This window comes from Ascaphus truei, unplaced genomic scaffold (genome assembly GCF_040206685.1).
Source record: "Ascaphus truei isolate aAscTru1 unplaced genomic scaffold, aAscTru1.hap1 HAP1_SCAFFOLD_1270, whole genome shotgun sequence".
Lineage (NCBI taxonomy): Eukaryota > Metazoa > Chordata > Amphibia > Anura > Ascaphidae > Ascaphus > Ascaphus truei.
In genome coordinates, this window is record NW_027454144.1 from 68424 (window position 1) to 92735 (window position 24312).

The following is a 24312-nucleotide window of genomic DNA, read 5'->3' on the forward strand; positions in this document are numbered from 1 at the left end:
TGCATGGTTACATCACAAACCGGCTGTGGGATGTAAAGGGCATGCATATCCATTGATAACAGATGCATACATGGACGTGCTCCATAGGTGACCATACGCGGAATCAGACATTTGGTCGGGAACACGTTTCCGCCGGCGTTCGGCCTGCCGCAGCCGCTCTGCCACTGGACACTCAGCCGCCCAGGTAAATTCATTTAAGGGTTCATTTAGCGTTTAGGGTAGGGAGAATGGGGTTATGTTTTTGGGTAAGGGGTTTTAGGGTACAGGGGGTTTTAGAGTACAGTGTTCGTTTTTCAATAATGGAGATCAAAAGCTGCATACAGTATATTAAACACAGTCACACTCACAATTCTGGGATTGAGTCACTTTTCCTCACCTTGGGGCCTATGCAGAGAGCTGCGCTATAGTAAATATCGCCATTTTTTGGCGAAATTTGCTTAGAAAACAGCAGAAAATGGCGAGTTACGAAAAACGCGCCATTTTTTTTTTCTATTTGTAAATCTCGCCGCGCGGCTGGCGAGAACCTACATCTCGCCAGTTTTAAAAATATCCAAATTCAGAAAGGCGCGAACGCCATGTAGCGGCTGTTTGCGCCAATAAAATGGCGCGATTTTCTACAATTAGCTCCGCCAACAAAAGTTGGCAAGAAGCTGGAGCTCGCCGGCCATAGGAAAAAGAAAAAAAATGCGCGATTTTTTTTTACACATTTCAGCAGCGCGCATCTCTCCATTTTAAACTCGCCACACGCATTCATGCTATAAATTGCGGATTTCGCACATTTCTGCATATGGAGAATAAAACTCTCCAATAAAGCTACTTTTTATTACCCTCGCCAATTTTTAAAATCGCTGCTCTCTGCATAGGCCCCCTTGTCTTTATCCGCTTTGATCAAATTCTTCACTTTCATGTACATGCTAAAAAAAAAAGACACAAGAGTGCATAAGCCTTGCATTACCGTCAATGGGGATTTTCCAGCTGAAAAAAGCCTTGACGCCCTCTTTGGAGTATTTCAAATGATTTGATCCCTAATTCTCTCATGAATTTTTCCCTGGACCTTTTTATATATATTACTATAAGTTCCAATAACGTGACAATATGTATGTCTTAATGTTATTCCCATCCAGACCCTATAACTCCCAACAACGTGACAATAAGTATGTCTTAATGTTACTCCCATCCAGGCCCTATAACTCCCAATAACGTGACGGTAAGTATGTCTTAGTTTTACTCCCATCCAGGCCCTATAACTCCCAATAACGTGACAATAAGAATGTCTTAGTTTTACTCCCATCCAGACCCTATAACTCCCAATAACGTGACAATATGTATGTCTTAATGTTACTCCCATCCAGGCCCTATAACTCCCAATAACGTGACGGTAAGTATGTCTTAGTTTTACTCCCATCCAGACCCTATAACTTCCCATAACGTGACGGTAAGTATGTCTTAGTGTTACTCCCATCCAGGCCCTATAACTCCCAATAACGTGACAGTAAGTATGTCTTAGTTTTACTCCCATCCAGACCCTATAACTCCCAATAACGTGACAATATGTATGTCTTAATGTTACTCCCATCCAGGCCCTATAACTCCCAATAACGTGACAATAAGTATGTCTTAATGTTACTCCCATCCAGGCCCTATAACTCCCAATAACGTGACAATAAGTATGTCTTAATGTTACTCCCATCCAGACCCTATAACTCCCAATAACGTGACGGTAAGTATGTCTTAGTTTTACTCCCATCCAGGCCCTATAACTTCCAATAACGTTATAGTAAGTATGTCTTAGGCCGCGCTTATAGTGTGCGCGACAGCAACGGCGACGTCACCCGTCGCTATCGCCGCTAGCAAAATTTGTAGTTCGCTTTGCGGCGATATCGCGGGCGACCAGGTCATTGATTGGTTCAGAGGCTGTCACATTTGGCAACAGCCACTAAAAATTCAAATTTGACCGGCTTCCAAATTTTGCGTCGCTCCCGTTGCGTTGTGCTTACTATAAGCGCACGTGACAGCGGCAATACATTTGTTTTTGGTCGCCGTCGCCGGCACTGTAAGCGCAGCCTTAGTGTTATTCCCATCCAGAGCCTACAACTCCCAATAACGTGACAGTAATTATGTCTTAGTGTTACTCCCATCCAGACCCTATAACTTCCAATAACGTGACAGTAAGTATGTCTTAGTGTTACTCCCATCCAGACCCTATAACTCCCAATAACGTGACAATAAGTATGTCTTAGTGTTACTCCCATCCAGGCCCTATAACTCCCAATAACGTGACAGTAAGTATGTCTAAGTGTTACTCCCATCCAGACCCTATAACTCCCAATAACGTGACAATAAGTATGTCTTAGTGTTACTCCCATCCAGGCCCTATAACTCCCAATAACGTGACAGTAAGTATGTCTTAGTGTTACTCCCATCCAGGCCCTATAACTCCCAATAACGTGACAGTAAGTATGTCTTAGTGTTACTCCCATCCAGGCCCTATAACTCCCAATAACGTGACAATAAGTATGTCTAAGTGTTACTCCCATCCAGACCCTCTAACTCCCAATAACGTGACAATAAGTATGTCTAAGTGTTACTCCCATCCAGATCCTCTAACTCCCAATAACGTGACAATAAGTATGTCTAAGTGTTACTCCCATCCAGATCCTCTAACTCCCAATAACGTGACAGTAAGTATGTCTTAGTAAAATAAAAATACAAAATATACTGTGACAAGCGCTATACCTAAATGTGACTGTGCAGTGCACAAATGAATTAAACAGTGCAGTGCACAAAAAAAAAAAAAAAAAAAAAAAAAAAAAGCAGCCTGGTAATCTATTGAGGAATATCCCAAAATAAACCTCTACACATGAATACAAATACAAAAATAGACATAAACCTGGCGCATGTGATATAAATGTGAAGTGATATTAAAGTCCAAAGTTAAAGGATATACAGACTGTAAGTCCCAATCCTGAAAGGTCAGCTGATGATAGATGGTTTCAAAATCACAGTTAACGCTACATCGATGATGTGCTATGCGTCTGGAAGGGCACCAAAGAGGAACTAGAGGCCTTCAAAGAACACCTCAATACAAATGAGTATAACATCCAATTCACGTTCAACTCCAGTCCACACTCTATAAACTTCCTAGATCTTACTCTTTATACTGACAACAATGAGATACACACAAAAACTTATTATAAAGAGGTGAATGCCAACTCCTATGTCTTAGCATCCAGCCACCATCATCCTCAATGGATAAAAAATATTCCAAAAGGACAAGCACTTAGAGTAAAAAGGAACTGCTCACAAGTGGAAGTGTACAAAGAACAAATTGAGGATCTGGGTAACAAGTTTAAAGACAGGAAATATAATGGGAAGGCTGTTAAAAATGCTATTGATCAAGCTAACAATATAGAAAGAGCTTCCTTGATCCATCCTGTCAAAAAAGTAGATGCACATTCAGGTAAAGCATTTCTCCCTTTCATTACACAGTTCAATGGTATGTCTAGGGAAATATCCAAAGTGTTTAATAAACACTGGGGGATCCTACAAAGAGACCCTATTTTACAATCAATATTACCTGACAAACCACAAATTGTGTATAGAAAAGCTCAAAATTTAAAATCCCAATTGGCCCCTAGTTGCCCCAAGAAGCATCAGGGTTTGGGACAAACCATGTGGTTAACAGAACTTAAAGGTTATTTCCCCTGTAAGAAGTGTATTGGTTGTAGTTATGGATCTAAATGTAAAGAATTCAAATCCAATGTCACCGGAAAGAGTTTTGAAATTCGCACGTTTATTAACTGCAAATCTAATTTCTGTGTTTACCTTTTAGAATGTCCCTGCAAATTACAATATGTAGGCAGGACGGGGAGACCATGAAAAGAAGATTCGCCGAACATGTGTACAATATTAAAAATGGTTTGGAGACACATAGTGTGTCCAACCATTTTAAATTGCATCACAATCAGTCTCCAGAGGGGCTTACATGTATCGGCATAGATTGCCCCAAGGTGGGTGTCAGAGGGGGGGATAGATTACAGAGGGTCTCACAGCAAGAGACCTTCTGGATCTATACTCTCAAGACCCTCTCCCCTAAAGGGTTAAACATCGATTTCGATTTAGCATCTTTTCTTTGAATTAATTATTCATTCTCTCATCCAATGAAATTTTTATATATTATGTGAATTTGATACTGTTTTTATACAATGACACTGTTTATGCATAATATGTGATCCCATGTTTCCAAGATGAACCTGGGAGTCGCCCCAGAGGTGATTAACTTTAACCCATCTGATTGCAATTATCAGGAAGTTTAATCACTCTGACATGATTGGTTTCTAGTGGCTCCTGTAAGCTAGGGGTTAACTGGGGCTATATATTGCACACGGGATTGCTGAGGCTCCACAATCCCCTGACGAAGTGACGTTCCCCGTCACGAAACGCGTAGGGAGGAGCCTAAGAGGTACTGCCCCCCACACTCAAGCTGCTAGTCACTGAGAGGAGACGGTGACGTCATCCGAACCGCGCCGGAATCTCGCGAGGTACACGCGGCACCGAGGCGGACATTCAGAGACAGAGTGCAGCTTTTTGGGTGTGCTGGGTCGGGCACTTCTTTGATTTTACACTCACCGACTTTTGTGAGTATTTTAACTGTTTTAGGTAGGCGTCCAATAAAAGTTTTTATTTCTGCGCAATCCTTTGCCCTCTTTTATCCCCACTGGAGAATAAAAGACCGCAGGGACCCTAAGACTGATCCAGGAGACTACGTTCCTGAAAGGGAGACCTTCCTAAACATCCACGGTAGCAGAGGACACCACGAGGGGTTCGTGATTTACCGAAGGCGACCAGGACACAGAAGGCTCCAAGCACAGATTCTCTCCCCTGCATGTATTTCATCTACTTCTAGTAAGTAGGCAATCTATTGAGCTTAGAAATTAAGTGCAACATTGGCAATCAAATATACTGCGCAATGTCCTGTTTCTCTGCTTAATGTCACACATCTGCAGGTTGAACATACAACGTGAAGAGGACTGTATGCTTTACATTTTGTGAACTGTGATTTTTAAACCATCTATCATCAGCTGACCTTTCAGGATTGGGACTTACAGTCTGTATATCCTTTAACTTTGGACTTTAATATCACTTCACATTTATATCACATGCGCCAGGTTTATGTCTATTTTTGTAAGTATGTCTTAGTGTTACTCCCATCCAGGCCCTATAACTCCCAATAACGTGACAATAAGTATGTCTTAGTGTTACTCCCATCCAGGCCCTATGTCACTTCCCCCTGTCACCGCGGGACAGCCCGCGGGGCAGGAGATGGGAGCGGGGATGTCCCTCCTGTCCCCGCTTCCCCCTGTCACCGCGGGACAGGCCGCGGGGCAGGAGATGGGAGCGGGGATGTCCCTCAGGTCGCCGCTTACCTCAGATCCCGCTGCCTGCATGGAGGTGGTAGCGGGGGGTTTCTTCTCCCCACCGCTGTCCCCGGTGCTCCCGCTGCCTGCGTGGGAGGAGGGGGGGGAGCGGGTGGTGGTGCTGGTCGCGGCCTTTCCTCTGCTCCGACCCCACCCCCGTCTGTGTAGAGTGAGAGAGTGTGTGTGTGTATGTATATATGGGAGAGAAAGTGTGTGTGTGTGTATATGGGTGTGTGTATGTGGGTGTGAGTGTGTGTAAGTGTCTGTGAGTGTGTGTAAGTGTCTGAGTGTGTGTGTAAGTGTGTGTAAGTGTGTGTGAGTGTCTGTGAGTGTCTAAGTGTGTGTGAGTGTCTGTGAGTGTGTGTGAGTGTGTGTGAGTGTCTGTGAGTGTGTGTAAGTGTCTGAGTGTGTGTGTAAGTAAGTGTAAGAGCCGGAGCGGGAGGTGAGCGGGAGGTGGGAGGTTTGACAGGGAGGAGGGGCGTGGCTTGAGCGGAGGGACCCGCTACTCTCCCCCCCCCCTCCCTCCACGGACTGCAGGAGGGAGCTGCTACTCTCCCCCCCCTCCCTCCACAGGCTGCAGGAGGGACCCGCTACTCTCCCCCCCCTCCCCGGACTGCAGGAGGGAGCTGCTACTCTCCCCCCCCTCCCCGGACTGCAGGAGGGAGCTGCTACTCTCCCCCCACTCCCTCCACTGGCTGCAGGAGGGACCCGCTACTCTCCCCCCCCCCTCCCTCCACGGACTCGGGCTGGAGCACTCATACATACACACATACACATACACACACACACACACACACAGGCACTCACGCACTCATACACACACACGCGCGCACACACATGCAGGCACTCACGCACTCACACACACACACACACACAGACAGGCACTCGCACTCACACACAGACCGCTAACCCCCCCCCCCGCCGCAGTACAGGGCCCGCCGTAGCCGCAGCGCAGGGCCCCGCCACCCCCCACCCCCCCACAGCACAATGACTTCCCACCCCCTTAACTTTGTCAAACAAAAGTCACAAGACGTTGTACAGGCAAAATACATCTGTTAAAGTGCAGTTGTCTGTTTATTTCTATATAATAATTGTGTGTAGTGTGCAGTGTGTGTGCAGTGTGTGTGCAGTGTGTCAGTGTGTGCAGTGTGAGCAATGAGGAGTGTGTGTGCAGTGTACAGTGTGTGTGCAGTGTGTCAGTGTGTGCAGTGTGAGCAATGAGCAGTGTGTGTGCAGTGTGTCAGTGTGTGCAGTGTGAGCAATGAGCAGTGTGTGTGCGGTGTGCAGTGTGTGTGCAGTGTGTCAGTGTGTGCAGTGTGAGCAATGAGCAGTGTGTGTGCAGTGTGCAGTGTGTGTGCAGTGTGTCAGTGTGTGCAGTGTGAGCAATGAGGAGTGTGTGTGCAGTGTACAGTGTGTGTGCAGTGTGTCAGTGTGTGCAGTGTGAGCAATGAGCAGTGTGTGTGCTGTGTGCAGTGTGTGTGCAGTGTGTCAGTGTGTGCAGTGTGAGCAATGAGCAGTGTGTGTGCAGTGTGTCAGTGTGTGCAGTGTGAGCAATGAGCAGTGTGTGTGCAGTGTGCAGTGTGTGTGCAGTGTGGCAGAGTGAGCAATGAGCAGTGTGTGTGCAGTGAGTGTGTGTGTTTTTAAAAACGGGAGCCACGGGAAAACCGCGTTATAACCGAATCGCGGTATAATGAGGCGCATTATAACGGGGTTTAGCTGTATGTCTTAGTGTTACTCCCATCCAGGCCCTATAACTCCCAATAACGTGACAATAAGTATGTCTTAATGTTACTCCCATCCAGACCCTATAACTCCCAATAACGTGACAATAAGTATGTCTTAGTGTTATTCCCATCCAGGCCCTATAACTCCCAATAACGTGACAATAAGAATGTCTTAATGTTATTCCCATCCAGACCCTATAACTCCCAATAACGTGACGGTAAGTGTGTCTTAGTGTAACTCCCATCCAGACCCTATAACTCCCAATAACGTGATGGTAAGTATGTCTTAGTGTTACTCCCATCCAGACCCTCTAACTTCCAATAACGAGACGGTAAGTATGTCTTAGTGTTACTCCCATCCAGGCCCTATAACTCCCAATAACGTGACAATAAGAATGTCTTAGTGTTACTCCCATCCAGACCCTCTAACTTCCAATAACGAGACGGTAAGTATGTCTTAGTGTTACTCCCATCCAGACCCTATAACTCCCAATAACGAGACGGTAAGTATGTCTTAGTGTTACTCCCATCCAGGCGCTATAACTCCCAATAACGTGACGGTAAGTATGTCTTAGTGTTACTCCCATCCAGACCCTCTAACTCCCAATAACGTGACAGTAAGTATGTCTAAGTGTTACTCCCATCCAGGTGCTATAACTCCCAATAACGTGACGGTAAGTATGTCTTATTGTTACTCCCATCCAGGCCCTATAACTTCCAATAACGTGACGGTAAGTATGTCTTAGTGTTACTCCCATCCAGGCGCTATAACTCCCAATAACGTGACGGTAAGTATGTCTTAGTGTTACTCCCATCCAGGCGCTATAACTCCCAATAACGTGACGGTAAGTATGTCTTAGTGTTACTCCCATCCAGACCCTCTAACTCCCAATAACGTGACGGTAAGTATGTCTAAGTGTTACTCCCATCCAGGCGCTATAACTCCCAATAACGTGACGGTAAGTATGTCTTAGTGTTACTCCCATCAAGGCGCTATAACTCCCAATAACGTGACGGTAAGTATGTCTTAGTGTTACTCCCATCCAGGCCCTATAACTTCCAATAACGTGATGGTAAGTATGTCTTAGTGTTACTCCCATCCAGGCCCTATAACTTCCAATAACGTGACGGTAAGTATGTCTTAGTGTTACTCCCATCCAGGCCCTATAACTTCCAATAACGTGATGGTAAGTATGTCTTAGTTTTACTCCCATCCAGGCCCTATAACTTCCAATAACGTGACGGTAATTATGTCTTAGTGTTACTCCCATCCAGTCCCTATAACTCCCAATAACGTGACGGTAAGTATGTCTTAGTGTTACTCCCATCCAGGCCCTATAACTTCCAATAACGTGACGGTAAGTATGTCTTAGTTTTACTCCCATCCAGAGCCTGTAACTCCCAATAACGTGACAATAAGTATGTCTTAGTGTTATTCCCATTCAGGCCCTATAACTCCCTAAATTTTTTTTTTAAAAAACGGGAGCCACGGGAAAACCGCGTTATAACCGAATCGCGGTATAACGAGGCGCGTTATAACGGGGTTTAGCTGTATGTCTTAGTGTTACTCCCATCCAGGCCCTATAACTCCCAATAACGTGACAATAAGTATGTCTTAATGTTACTCCCATCCAGACCCTATAACTCCCAATAACGTGACAATAAGTATGTCTTAGTGTTATTCCCATCCAGGCCCTATAACTCCCAATAACGTGACAATAAGAATGTCTTAATGTTATTCCCATCCAGACCCTATAACTCCCAATAACGTGACGGTAAGTGTGTCTTAGTGTTACTCCCATCCAGACCCTATAACTCCCAATAACGTGACGGTAAGTATGTCTTAGTGTTACTCCCATCCAGACCCTCTAACTTCCAATAACGAGACGGTAAGTATGTCTTAGTGTTACTCCCATCCAGGCCCTATAACTCCCAATAACGTGACAATAAGAATGTCTTAGTGTTACTCCCATCCAGACCCTCTAACTTCCAATAACGAGACGGTAAGTATGTCTTAGTGTTACTCCCATCCAGACCCTATAACTCCCAATAACGAGACGGTAAGTATGTCTTAGTGTTACTCCCATCCAGGCGCTATAACTCCCAATAACGTGACGGTAAGTATGTCTTAGTGTTACTCCCATCCAGACCCTCTAACTCCCAATAACGTGACAGTAAGTATGTCTAAGTGTTACTCCCATCCAGGCGCTATAACTCCCAATGACGTGACGGTAAGTATGTCTTATTGTTACTCCCATCCAGGCCCTATAACTTCCAATAACGTGACGGTAAGTATGTCTTAGTGTTACTCCCATCAAGGCGCTATAACTCCCAATAACGTGACGGTAAGTATGTCTTATTGTTACTCCCATCCAGGCCCTATAACTTCCAATAACGTGACGGTAAGTATGTCTTAGTGTTACTCCCATCCAGACCCTATAACTTCCAATAACGTGACGGTAATTATGTCTTAGTGTTACTCCCATCCAGGCCCTATAACTTCTAATAACGTGATGGTAAGTATGTCTTAGTGTTACTCCCATCCAGGCCCTATAACTTCCAATAACGTGACGGTAAGTATGTCTTAGTGTTACTCCCATCCAGGCCCTATAACTTCCAATAACGTGATGGTAAGTATGTCTTAGTTTTACTCCCATCCAGGCCCTATAACTTCCAATAACGTGACGGTAAGTATGTCTTAGTGTTACTCCCATCCAGTCCCTATAACTCCCAATAACGTGACGGTAAGTATGTCTTAGTGTTACTCCCATCCAGGCCCTATAACTTCCAATAACGTGATGGTAAGTATGTCTTAGTGTTACTCCCATCCAGGTCCTATAACTTCCAATAACGTGACGGTAAGTATGTCTTAGTTTTACTCCCATCCAGAGCCTGTAACTCCCAATAACGTGACGGTAATTATGTCTTAGTGTTACTCCCATCCAGACCCTATAACTTCCAATAACGTGACGGTGAGTATGTCTTAGTGTTACTTCCATCCAGAGCCTGTAACTCCCAATAACGTGACGGTGAGTATGACCCAGACCCTGAAATAAATCAGAGTTAGCACGATGATAAGTTACATTATATTAATTAATGGTGCTTTGTGGGCCTTTGTTTGTTATATATTTCGTGAGCACATTCACATGGTCGACAAACCTGCCATTCCCCATTATCTATTACCATACAAGGCTTCCACTGCAGCCAGGGATTCTGGGTAGTAACATGCAAATGAGCTCTCACAGTGTGTCACTCTTTGCTGCTTACCCATGTTAGCATGGATCCCCTATAAGTGTGTGGCTGCAGTATTACACAGCTTTTCGGCGCTGCCTGGGTTACACAAGTGCATGGCAAACAAACCTACTACAAGTATTGTAACCTTTCGTAAAGTACCCACTGATTTGAGTGTTTTGGAAGGTGTACTAGACAATGGGTTACCTCTCGCTCTCACCCTCCCCACGGACCATATGATGTTACTCACGACCTGATCTCTCCTGTGGTTAATGCGCTGGTGATCCACCTCAGATCCTGCAGTTTGAACGGGATCAGCACCAGACGCACCCCATCTGGAAGGTTCGTGGCACTCTCCGGATACATGAAGTGGTGGGTCGTTCTGGAGCCAACATCATCTTCAAACCCGCTGATTGGAGCCTTATTCATTCTACCAAAGGAAGTCATCAGCAATGTTACTATGCTACTGCGTTGTCCGTAAACGATCAAAAATTTGGAAATGCAGGGTTAAAGATCTAAGAGTTTGAGGGGAAATTCCTTCTAAGGCCAAAGTGTACTAATGGCAGTGACAGGGTTAAGGGGTCAGTCCCTCCTAGGGGCAAAGTGTACTAATGGCAGTGACAGGGTTAAGGGGTCAGTCCCTCCTAGGGGCAAAGTGTACTAATGGCAGTGACATGATTAAGGGGTCAGTCCCTCCTAGGGGCAAAGTGTACTAATGGCAGTGACAGGGTTAAGGGGTCAGTCCCTCCTAGGAACAACGTGTACTAATGGCAGTGACATGGTTTAGGGGCCAGTCCCTTCTAGGGGCAAAGTGTACTAATGGCAGTGACAGGGTTAAGGGGTCAGTCCCTCCTAGGAACAACGTGTACTAATGGCAGTGACATGGTTAAGGGGTCACATCTGGGGGATTAAAGCTTTTTTTATCGAACACTAGAAGTATTTGTAAATAATGTGTTGAAGTTAGTTAGGGAACTTGGAGAGCTGGTACTTTGCTTTCCTCCGGCTGCTCCTGTCTGCTGACACTGTGGGGCTTATGCAGAGAGGATCGAAATGGAAATTGCGCCATCTTCTGGCCAAAAAACTCGCCACAAAACCTTTTACTCCCGAGAAAATGGCGCGATTTTTAAAATCCGGCAGAACAGTTTTCTGAAGTGTAAAAGTCGCCAAACACGTGGCGAGAACCTGGAACTCGCCATGCTAATATAGCGTGCAATTCCAGAAGGACCGAAGCGCTGGAACGCGCCATTCTGCCCTTTACTATGGCGTGTTCCAGGTCGCCAGAAAAACTTGGCAATTTGACTACCATCTGCTACAAGAAGGAAAAAGGCGCTTTCTGCATACGGCCATAATTTATGCCAAATCTGTGGCTATTTTATTGCCGTTTTCCCAGTAAATCATGCTCCTCTCTGCATAAGCCCCTGTGTGTTCATCATGAGTTTGCACAGCCAGAGTCCCCTCTCTCTCTGCCCTTATCTGTATTGCCTCTCTGATAAGGACAGGGGGTTGGCCAAGGGTAAAGAAAACACTTAAATATCAAACACTCTCCTATTCAGAGGCCCCTAAGAAATGCAATGTGTAAATAATTTCCAGAGAAACAGAAGAAGCCAAATCTTTGCTTTTTGCACGATTAGATAAGAATGCTAATTAGACTGTTAAACTGTCTCCAAATGGTTGTTTTTTGGCTGGCTACGGGGGATTGCCTTTTTAAGTATCACCTGCCAAATTCTCCTGTTTTTCAATGCTCTTCACCCCTTCCGCCTTTCCTTATGCCTCTGCCCTCCTCAGCTCTCATCAGTGCTGTCTTCTCTCTGGCCCACATGTCTCTACTGCTCTGAAATCTCTCTCCATTATCTCCAATCCTTAGGAACTCTCTTCTCCCTACCTATAAAATGTGCAATTCCACATACACTCCTAAGTATGTATAAAATGTGCAATTCCACATACACTCCTAAGTATGTATCCCAACATGTAGATAGATTTGTGACGTTCAAAGGTCAGCTTCACGGAAGAAGCCATGTAAAGGGTTAATTTTGCATGCTCTGTGAAAATGCAGAGACGGGCATTCACACAGTGCAAAAATAAACACCTTTGCTTTGTGTTTGTGGGAGTTAAGCGGAGTTAGATAGCGAAGGCCTGGAACCTTGACAGCAGATATACGACCTTCAATAATGAATATATTTTGTGCCTTGTTAAAACAAATGTAACTTCATACTGACGAGATATGAATTTGTAGTTAGACAATGCTTTATCATGCTATGCGTGAGGAAAATTACCTATGAGCAGAAAGACAGCTAACCAAATACACTGTTCTCCGTCTATAACCTGTGTAACATCTCATTCCTGCCAAGAACAGATGGTTGGTATTCTAAAATGCCTCGGGAATAAATATATTGGAACTGCAAGCAGGGTCGATGACAGGGGGGGATAGCCGGGAAATGTGTCCCGGACCCGCTGGCTGAGGGGAGGCTGGCAGACGGACAAAGCAGGTGGGCCTGACCTCGTGGCCGCCAGGCCCCGGCTCTCCCCAAGTTCCGCGGCCTCTCTACTCACTAACTGTCCCACGCCGGGCCCTCGGATGTCGGCGCGTGCAGGGAAATCTGCGCGCACCAGAAGTAAGCTTGGCTACATGCCGGCATGAGGGAGGCCTGGCGTTGGCTACATGCCGGCATGAGGGAGGCCTGGCGTTGGCTACATGCCGGCATGAGGGAGGCCTGGCGTTGGCTACATGCCGGCATGAGGGAGGCCTGGCGTTGGTTACATGCCGGCATGAGGGAGGCCTGGCGTTGGCTACATGCCGGCATGAGGGAGGCCTGGCGTTGGCTACATACCGGCATGAGGGAGGCCTGGCGTTGGCTACATGCCGGCATGAGGGAGGCCTGGCGTTGACTTCAGACGCCCGGCGTGGGACAGAGTGAGGAGGCCTGCAGCTTGGGGAGAGCCGAGGCTCGGCGGCCAAGAAAGGTCAGGCCTAACTGCTTTTTCCGGCCACCGAGCCCCCTACAGCCAGCGGGCCCGGCCAGAGGCCTGACACCTGTGACCAGCAGCAAGGTATGGGTTTATATGTAGTGGGGGTTTTTTTTTCTATTTTTTTTTCTATGTATTAGGGGGGTTTATATGTATTGGCTTTTGCTTATATGTATTGTTTTTTTCTCTATGTATTGGGGTTTTTCTATGTACTGTATTGTTTTTTTTTCTTTGTATGTTTGGCCAAAGGGTTTAACTAAATAACCAAGTAATTACTATTATTATTGAAGTATTTAAACTTTATACTTATTACCATATTTATTACCGTTTTGTCAATTTGATGTAGCATTGGGCACCTCTGTCTTTTGTTTTATATGCTTTGCTGTGGAGGGTTTTTGTCACTTTTTTTACTCGCCATAACTTAACTAAGTATGGACAACCCCATCCTCATTGCTTCATTGCATAGCCAGTTAACCAACCCCACACTGAGGAGACCCATTAAGGTCGAAACAGCTGTCTGTGGGTGGGTTTTCTGGCTATGCATCTTAACCCTGGCTGTGCTTAAAGCTGTGACCATGCAGCAAGCTTAAGCCAATAGGGAACCATGTTAAAAATGGTTTTGAAGCAAAAGGTGACACTGTGTGCCCATTTGCATGTCATTTCCCAGAATCCCTTGCTGCAGTGGAAGTGCTGTGTGATAATGGTGAAGGGCGGGGTTGCAGACCTGCATAAGACATGCAAATGAGCATACAGTTATATTTGCTATATATATATACTAGCTGAGAGATACGGCGTTTCCCGGGATGTAAATGCGTAATAGGTAGTATTATTTATAAATGGTGGAACAATAGGTGACTATTTGTTGGAAAGGTTGGATAATAATGTTGAAAAGAAAGATGGAAGAAAATGTAATACGATGTTGTTTAAAAATGTTTTATTGTAAACACACCACAGTACAATGTATATTTTGGTGACATAACAGATGTAAAAATGTGAGGCGTGTGTCCTGCTAGGGTGTGAGGCGGCGGGTGGCATGTGGGTTATGAGTGCTGCGGTCCTGCTAGGATGTGAGGCGACGGGTCAGTGATGTCGGTGCGTAGGGGCAGGAGGCAGCAGGTGTGTGGCGGGTGTGCGAGTGGCGGCAGGTGTGTGTCGAGTGCGTGCGGCGGCTTTGAGGCGGTGGGTGAAAGGCAGAGGCGGGTGGGCGGGCACGAAAGCAGAGGGGAGAAGGCAGGGGGGGCAGGATGGCGAAGGGCTGCAGGAAGGGGAGAAGGGGGAGTGGAGGGGAGGGGGGGGGAGTGGAGGGGAGTGGATGGGGGAGGGGTGGTGGGGGGGAAGGAGGGAAGGGGGGGAGTGGAGGGGAGTGGAAGGGGGAGGGGTGGAAGAGGAGTGGAGGGGGGAGTGGATGGGGGTGGAGGGGAGGGGAGGAAGGTGTGGAGGGGAGTGGAGGGGGGGAAGGGGTGTGGAAGGGAGGGGAGTGGAGGGGGGAAGGGGGGTGGAGGGGAGTGGAGGGGGAAGGGGGGTGGAGGGGAGTGGAGGGGGGGGAAGGGGGGTGGAGGGGGGGAAGGGGTGTGGAGGGGGGAAGGTGTGTGGAGGGGGGAAGAGCGGTGGAAGGGAGTGGAGTGGGGGAAGGGGTGTGGAGGGGTGGAGAGGAATGGAGGGGGGAAGGGGGAATGGAGGGGGGAAGGGGGGTGGAGGGTGGAGGGGGGGGAAGGAGGGGAGTGGAGGGGGGAAGGGGGGTGGAGGGGGGGGAAGGAGGGGAGTGGAGGGGGGAAGGGGAGGAATGGAGGGGGGGAAGGGGTGGAGGGGGGGAAGGGGGGAAAGGGGGGGAGTGGAGGGGGGGAAGGGGTGGAGGGGGTGGAGGGGAGTGGAGGAGGGGGGAAGGGGTGGAGGGGAGGAAGGGGTGTAGGAGAGTGGAGGAGGAGGAGGGGGGGGTGGGTGGAGGAGGAGGGGGGGTGTCTGGAGGAAGGGAGGTGTGGGTGGAGGAGAGGGGGGGGTGGAGCAGGGGGCATATGTATTGTCTTAATTTATGTATCCGCTTGCCCCCCCCCTCCCTGTCCGGGCGTCCATTACCCCGCTGGCTCGGCGGCCGTCCGCCCCACCTGCTTGGTTCCCCGATGGCTCGGGCCTCTCCCCCCCCCCCCCCCCGTTCCCCGATGTCTCCGCCCTCCGGCCGGTTCCCCAATGGCTCGGGCCTCTCCCTCCCTCACCCCTCCGCCCGGTTCCCCGATGGCTCGGTCGTTTCCCCCCCACCGGCCGCTTGGTCCCCCGATGGGTCGTCCAGCCAACGGAGGCGCGTGCAGGCGGCGGCAAGAAGCGCCATGTGGGGTAGTGGCCTGAGACGGGAGGTTGCGTGCCTGAAATAGGTGAGTTAGGGGTGCCATAATTTAGTGATTATTGTGTGCTCCACCGGCCGGCTGCTCCCCCGCTCGTTCCTGGGCGGTTGAGGCGGGATGCGCAGGGGTGTGAGGCGCAGGGGTGTGAGGCAGCAGGGGTGTGAGGCAGCAGTGGTGTGAGGCGGGAGGGGTGTAAGGTGTGAGGCGGCATTTTGTACTAACTTACCTGGGCAGGAGGTGGCGGCGGCTGGTGCACATCGTGTGGTAGGCCATCTTGGAGAGGAGCACGCAGTGTGAGTGTGTGTGTAAGTGGGTTAGACTGTTAGACCCCACCGGCCAATGAGAGCCGTGGGGGGGCGGGTGGGCTGACTGAACAATCTGATTGGCCAGAGGCTGGGACCAATCAGATTGCCCATAGGGACAGTGCAACAGTGAAAATACAACGGTTTAAAAAAAAAAAATATATATATATATATATACTGATGTAGCGGCCGTTATTCGAACACTTCACGCATCATGTACATCGGAATCCCGATTTGAAACCGCGGGATGAATTGCAGCCTTCCCGCACTAAGATGCGAGCACGACGAGAGCAGAAAAACTAATTTTAGTGTTCTGGCTTTTAAAAACATGAAATTGACACAGTAGCACAGTACTGTACACATTACAATTCATCCATTTTATTGCAAACAAAGAAACAGAATCCATGAAATTCAAACAAAACATCCACGATAAGCGCGGGTGCCTGGGGCGATTAGCCGCGTTTCATGCTGCGTGGGGAACAGCAGAGAACGCAAAATCGGCGCCGAGATGTGTTCGAATAACGGCCGCTGCATCAGTATATAATGAAGATATTACCAGATTGGAGCCCAGCAATGAGGAGACAGCACACCAGGAATGATATTTAAATAATTCTGTATTGTAGAAAATACAGGCACCCCAGCCAACGTCACGGACCCCAATCCTCACATCCGGATTGCACTCATAGTGAGGAGGACTTCAGGGTCACCACGTGGAGATCCTTTTCCTGTATCCCCTGCTGGATGTCGCTTCGGAGGAGCTGATACAACACAGACGGAGAGAAGGCACGCAAATAAAGACACATCGTGGGCGGTTGGCGAATGAGTATACTCATTACATGCTTTTATTTATCCTTTGTTTGTGAGTTCGCATTTGTTGGTTCAATTATTTTTATTTTTCATTAAATTGTATTTTTTCATGCTGCACTAGGATCGGGCGCTTTCTTTTCTTGTTGTTCACAGATTTCTTGGAGTTCGTTGGTCCCTGTGGAGAGCAGCCAGATCCTAGCATGGACCCTTGTTTTGGTTGATATACATTTTTTCTATTTTTGCATTTTTTATATATATTTTATATTTTCCTTTTTCACATTTTTAATTTTTTCACAATCAGTGTCAATTTTATAATTTTTGTTCATCAGCCATTCTATATTGTCCAGGAGGGATTCATCAGTGTAGCAGATTTAATCACCAACATATGTCATTCATCATAATTGCATGTTTACAGGCATATACAGGCATACCCCGCTTTAAGGACACTCACTTTAAGTACACTCGCGAGTAAGTACATATCGCCCAATAGGCAAACGGCAGCTCACGCATGCGCCTGTCATCACGTCCTGAACAGCAACACCGGCTCCCTGCCTGTACCGAAGCTGTGCGCAAGCGGGGAGACTATAGAGCCTGTTACACATGCGTTATTTACATCAGTTATGCACGTATATAACGATTGCAGTACAGTACATGCATCGATAAGTGGGAAAAGGTCGTGCTTCACTTTAAGTACATTTGTGCTTTACATACATGCTCCGGTCCCATTGCGTACGTTAATGCGGGGTATGCCTGTGTTACATAGTTACATACATGCTCCGGTCCCATTGCGTACGTTAATGCGGGGTATGCCTGTGTTACATAGTTACATACATGCTCCGGTCCCATTGCGTACGTTAATGCGGGGTATGCCTGTGTTACATAGTTACATACATGCTCCGGTCCCATTGCGTACGTTAATGCGGGGTATGCCTGTGTTACATAGTTACATACATGCTCCGGTCCCATTGCGTACGTTAATGCGGGGTATGCCTGTGTTACATAGTTACATACATGCTCCGGTCCCATTGCGTACGTTAATGTGGGGTATGCCTGTGTTACATAGTTACATACATGCTCCGGTCCCATTGCGTACGTTAATGCGGGGTATGCCTGTGTTACATACATGCTCCGGTCCCATTGCGTACGTTAATGCGGGGTATGCCTGTGTTACATAGTTACATACATGCTCCGGTCCCATTGCGTACGTTAATGCGGGGTATGCCTGTGTTACATAGTTACATACATGCTCCGGTCCCATTGCGTACGTTAATGTGGGGTATGCCTGTGTTACATAGTTACATACATGCTCCGGTCCCATTGCGTACGTTAATGTGGGGTATGCCTGTGTTACATACATGCTCCGGTCCCATTGCGTACGTTAATGCGGGGTATGCCTGTGTTACATAGTTACATACATGCTCCGGTCCCATTGCGTACGTTAATGTGGGGTATGCCTGTGTTACATAGTTACATACATGCTCCGGTCCCATTGCGTACGTTAATGCGGGGTATGCCTGTATGTACATTTTCACCCAAGCAGCTTTTTAACATTGGCACTCAGCCTTTTATTCAATCATATTGTATGTAATTTTTATTAGTGTGAGTCAATCAGCCAATATATTGTGTTGCACACTTCCTGCCAGTCACCCCTGGGGTATATCCATCCTATACATTCTAATTGGTAATAAGTGAGTTTGCACCTGAGGAGCGCAGTCTATTCTTTGTTTGTAATATATGGGGAGGCTCGGTAAAGCAGTTCAGTGGACACATCGTTTGGCTTGATTGGTGGTGCAGCAGCTAGAGGCAGTCAGGAGAGGCCTCGGTTTCCTGGAGGGACTTCCGTTTTGTGCGGGACACCAGACCGGGTGAGCGTCACTTCCGGTAGAAGGAGACCGCGCACGAGAGGACACCATTACAGGCTCGAACGGCACCACTGGCTTATGAGGGCCAATCTCATAACTGCTTTCAAATAACGCTATACTTGTGAGTGGGCATTTGTCTGGTTTTAATTGTTCCATAAAATTATTGTTAAACTTTAATGCACTAGGTGTGCGCCTGTTTTCTTTTCTTTTTTCTTTCATAGGTATTCCTAGGGAGTTGTGATCCCTTATAAACGGGCTGCCTTACCTGGATGCATTCATTTGGAACAGGACTCTGTGACTTTTAAGGTTTTAAAAGTTTTTTGGAAAAAAGTTTTTATTTTCATTTTTTCATATTTTTTATATTTTTTTATATTTTATATTTCATTCAAGATATTTTTTGTATTACAACACACATTTTTTTTCCAGAAGCATTTTTAACAATTTTGTTATGTACACTTTGTATTAAAGTTATTACACATTTTATCTTAGAATTACATAGGGTTTTTTAATTATATTATTTCACCTTAGCCACCCCATAGGTTGTATCAACGCAGTTGGCTACTTATTCACAGTTAGGCAGGTTGTTGCATTAGGCGCTCCTTTACCATTTCTGTTTTGTTTTGTTATATATATATATATATATATATATATATATACACATAGTACAAAGCAACAACCAGCACCCTGTTGTAATGAAAAATCCAGATGCTAATCCCATAGACAAGAATAATGAAGATATTACCAGATTGGAGTCCAGCAATGAGGAGACAGCACACCAGGAACGATATTCAAATAATTCTGTATTGAAGAAAATACAGGCACCCCAGCCAACGTTTCGGTCTGCAGAGAGCGACCTTCTTCAGGGCGGTGCAATGGTCAAATGACCGTGACATACATTTATACCAACACTCTGTGTCTCATAACACCCAATTCACCAATCAGAGCATTGGAAAAGCCCACGAAATCGCTCACCTATTGTCAGTGATAACCTTACCTGTAAGATTACAGGTTGTGGTCATGTGTAGCTTCCCTACTCGTAGGATTGGTCAGATGCCAGCAAGCAAATAGTATGGTGGCCGCCTGGTATAGGCATATTGCTTCCCCGTCATGGTCATGCATTGCATACGCAGAGGTACCATCACATCTAATGCATGCAATTTCTCTGTTTTTAAACAATTGGGACGTTATACCATACACATGGATGAATTTGCTAATTTCACTGGGATCTTTTCTACATTATCAGATACAGCAGGATTCAGTGATGCTGAAATAGCTAAGATTAGATATACTGAGACCTTTGAATCTGTTTTGGGTCCGGACAATGCATTGGATGTGTATAATGATTTGGTTAAACTTAAGAAACGGGAGATAGACTTTTTTCTGCATGGGGTCTCACTATCACAAAGAAGAGATGCTGCCTAGGGGCTTTAGAATTAAAAATCAGCACACTATAGGACGCAGTGATGTTGAGTTTTGCAAAAAGTGGATAGCGATCCTCAACAAATGCTCGTTCGATTTAACAATACTTGTAATCGAACAATCAAGCAAGGAGATAGTGAAAATCAAGGGTGACATTGACAAAATCATGCAACGACATGGGGACACCCTAGACACATTGCTTACAATTTCCGGGTCCCTCCTCTCCACTCCCCCTGTATGTTTCTCGGCTCCCCCCTCTCTCTACGCTCCTGACCCCCCACCCCGTAGCTCCGGTCCCCACCCTACAGTGCCTGACACACACACAGTGTCACACACACACAGTGTCACATACACACACACACACACACACACACACACACACACACACACACACACACACACACAGTGTCACACACACACACACACACACACACACACACACACACACACACACACACACACACACACACACAGTGTCACACACAACCACACAGTGTCCCACATACACAGTGTCCCACACACAGTGTCACACACACACACAGTGTCACACACACACACACACACACACACGTCACCTCTCGTTCCGGCCGCCGCCATCTTAGTTACTCCGCGAGGGAGGAAGGGGGTCCTTCCGGCCGCCGCAATCTTAGGTGCCACGTGGCAGCTGCCTGTCCCCCCGCCGAGGAGGGGGGGAGGTGAGTGGAGCATCGGGCGGGGGGGGGAGGTGAGTGGAGCATCGGGCGGGGGGGGGGTGAGTGGAGCATCGGGCGTGCGGGGAGGTGAGTGGAGCATCGGGCGGGGGGGAGGTGAGTGGAGCATCGGGGGGAGGTGAGTGGAGCATCGGGCGGGGGGGAGGTGAGTGGATCATCGTGCGGAGGGGAGGTGAGTGGAGCATCGGGTGGGGGGGAGGTGAGTGGAGCATCGGGGGGGAGGTGAGTGGAGCATCTGGGGGGGGAGGTGAGTGGAGCATCGGGGGGGTGAGTGGAGCATCGGGGGGGAGGTGAGAGGAGCATCGGGGGGGAGGTGAGTGGAGCATCGGGGGGGAGGTGAGTGGAGCATCGGGGGGGAGGTGAGTGAAGCATCGGGGGGGAGGTGAGTGGAGCATCGGGGGGAGGTGAGTGGAGCATCGGGGGGAGGTGAGTGGAGCATCGGGGGGGAGGTGAGTGGAGCATCGGGGGGGGAGGTGAGTGGAGCATCGGGGGGGAGGTGAGTGGAGCATTGGGGGGGGTGAGTGGAGCATGGGGGGGAGCTGAGCGGAGCACCAGGGGGGAGCTGAGCAGGGAGCTGAGTGGAGCGCCGGGGTGGGGGGAGCTGAGTGGAGCACCAGGGGGGAGCTGAGCGGAGCACCGGGGGGGAGCTGAGCGGGGAGCTGAGCGGAGCGCCGGGGTGGGGGGAGCTGAGTGGAGCACCAGGGGGGAGCTGAGCGGAGCACCGGGGGGAGCTGAGGGGGGGAGGTGAGTGTGATGGGGGGTGGGAGAGGACAGAGAGAGAGAGAGTGGTGTGTGTGTGTGTGTTGTGTGTGTGTGTCGTCACTCCGCCTCAGGCCAATCAAAGGTGCGGCGACGGGCGGGCCAAGAGACCAATGAGATTTCCCCTAGGGACACAGGAAGATGCAGACAGGCATACAGTGCTTTCATTTTTATTATATAGGATTCGAGGGCCATACAAAATTATCAACTTAAAAATTAGCCTGCTATATTTGGTCAAACATTTAATGAACTCACCACTAATGTGATGGCTGGAACTGCTTCTCTTTGGGTGACTGACTCTTGGGTGGTGGGTGACTATGACTGACTGTGGGTTGGTGTCTGTGCACACGCAAATGCACACGCACACACATACACAGACATCGGGCAGGGGGTAGGGAAATCAGACTCTCAGACCCACTCTCTCTCTCAGACCCTCAGACCCACTCTCTCTCAGACTCTCAGACCCACTCTCTCGTTCAGACTCTCATACCCACTCTCTCGCTCAGACTCTCAGACCCACTCTCTCGCTCAGACTCTCAGACCCACTCTCTCGCTCAGACTCTCAGACCCACTCTCTCGCTCAGACTCTCAGACCCACTCTCTCTCTCAGACCCACTCTCTCTCTCAGACCCACTCTCTCTCAGAAGTGGGTACGTAAGGGGATACCCCCTAAATTGGGTGCTCTAAAGAAAACCTTGCTGGCAAGTCTGAATTGCTTCTTAATATTACACAAGCGGAGTACTCTGTCACCTGAGGTGTACGGTAATGAATAATAAGCAGTAAGCAGTAAGTCTATCGCAATGGGTTAAATAACCCGCACACGGACGTGAAGCCGTCTAACCTGACCGGTGAGCGTGTATCCAACCGGCGGTCCCTTCTCTGGTGGGCCTCTCTGTATTCCGTGGTCTGCGGTGTCCTGCAGCACTCCGTACAGCTGCTTCCTTGAAAACAAGGTCAGTTCCCCACACCAACATGCCTCTAACCTTTATATCCCACAACACTAAGGGACTAAACTCCCCATGCAAACGAAGGATAACACTCACTGATTACAAAAAAAAGGGAGCGGACTTCATCCTACTCAAGGAAACGCATTTCAGTACCACTAGTGCTCCCAAATATTTCGACAAACAATACAACCAAGTATTTCTATCCTCCGCTCCAGAAAAGAAAAGGGGGGTAGCAATCCTAGTCCATAATAGAGTAGGCCTAGTAGTAGATAAGGTAAAGAAAGACCGAGAGGGTAGGTTCCTGATGCTCATAGGATCCATCAATGCGCTCCCCATAACAATAGCCACGCTGTATGCCCCTAACACCCACGAAGCAGAATTCTTCACGAAGACATTCTGCGTTATAAAAAAATTTAGCGAAGGAGCCCTAATCCTAGGCGGGGACTTCAACGTGGCTATGAACACAACCCTAGATCGCTCAGGTACTCACAAGCGCAGAGCCAATCCCAGACCTTCCGCGCTAGAGCAAGGTTTAAAGGATCTCCAACTAATAGACGCATGGAGAGAAATCCACCCGCTAGAAAAACTTTACACTTTCTACTCACACCCACACGACTCATTTAGTAGAATCGATTACTTCTTTATATCTAGCAGACTGGTCTCCGCGGTCACCCATACGGGGATCCATGATATTTCATGGTCGGACCATGCACCGATCGAGCTAAGGTGCGCGCAGATAGGGCTGGAAAGGCCAAGAGCAAATTGGAAACTAAATGACTCCCTCCTAAAGATCCCAGACCTTGAGAGAAAGATCAAAGAGGAGATTAAATACTTCTTCAGTGAAAATAAAGACAGCGTTGACTCACATATAACCCTCTGGGAGGCTCACAAAGCAACACTGAGGGGGGTTTTGATTAGTATGGGAGCCCGCAAGAAAAAGGAGCGCAACGCCAAAATTATTAAGGTGCAAGCAGAACTAAAACAGCACTGGGAACAACATAGGCGGTCACCTGATGCAGAGACCCTGCAACAAATTAAAGACACCCAGACTAAACTAAATCTTCTGCTCACCTCCCAGGCTGAGAAAGCGTTAAGTTGGTCAAAGAGAAGATTTTTCGAGAAAGCAAACAAACCAGATACCTTATTAGCCAATATGATTAACTCCAAAACGCACAATTATAGTATCCAAGCGTTACGACGCGAATCAGGGGAAATTACTGCCAACCCCAAGCAAATTGTAAGGGAATTTGAAGATTTCTACGCAAAATTATATGACGGGGATAAAGTAACCAGATCACCAGCGAACAAGGTGGCCCTGGAGAATTTTCTGGCAAGCTCAAATATACCCTGCTTGAGCGGGGTGGACAGAGAGGTGATGGGTAGAGATTTTACAATGGAGGAATTATCGGAGGTTATGAAAAACCTGAAACCCTCTAAAGCCCCGGGCCCCGACGGGTACTCAAATCTTTACTACAAAAAGTTTAGGAAACAACTGGCCCCCTATTTACTACGTATGTTTAACCAAGTGTTGAACGGATCCCCGTTCCCTAGCCAAATGCTCCAAGCGTCCATTTCAGTAATACACAAGACAGGGAAAGACCCTCAGGACTGTAAAAGCTACAGACCTATATCCCTCATTAATTCGGACATCAAAATCTATTCCAAATTACTGGCCAATAGAGTGAGTCTTATCCTACCCAGACTGGTGCACCCAGATCAAGTCGGGTTTATCCAGGGTCGACAAGCATCGGATAATACCCGACGGATTATTGATCTGATAGAAATAGCCAATCACAACGATATACCTGTTATGGCGCTCAGTCTCGATGCGGAA

At 47.7% G+C, this 24312-nt stretch overlaps 1 protein-coding gene across 1 annotated transcript in view; it reads right to left on the reverse strand.

Moving 5' to 3' along the window:
* The window catches only part of LOC142475565 (endoplasmic reticulum-Golgi intermediate compartment protein 3-like), a 65432-nt gene extending 44688 nt beyond the window's left edge, over window positions 1–20744 (reverse strand). The window contains 1 exon segment of the mRNA XM_075581362.1: window positions 20638–20744. The gene's annotated coding sequence lies outside the window, so the exon portion shown is untranslated.
* Between the last annotated feature and the right edge of the window lie 3568 nt (window positions 20745–24312).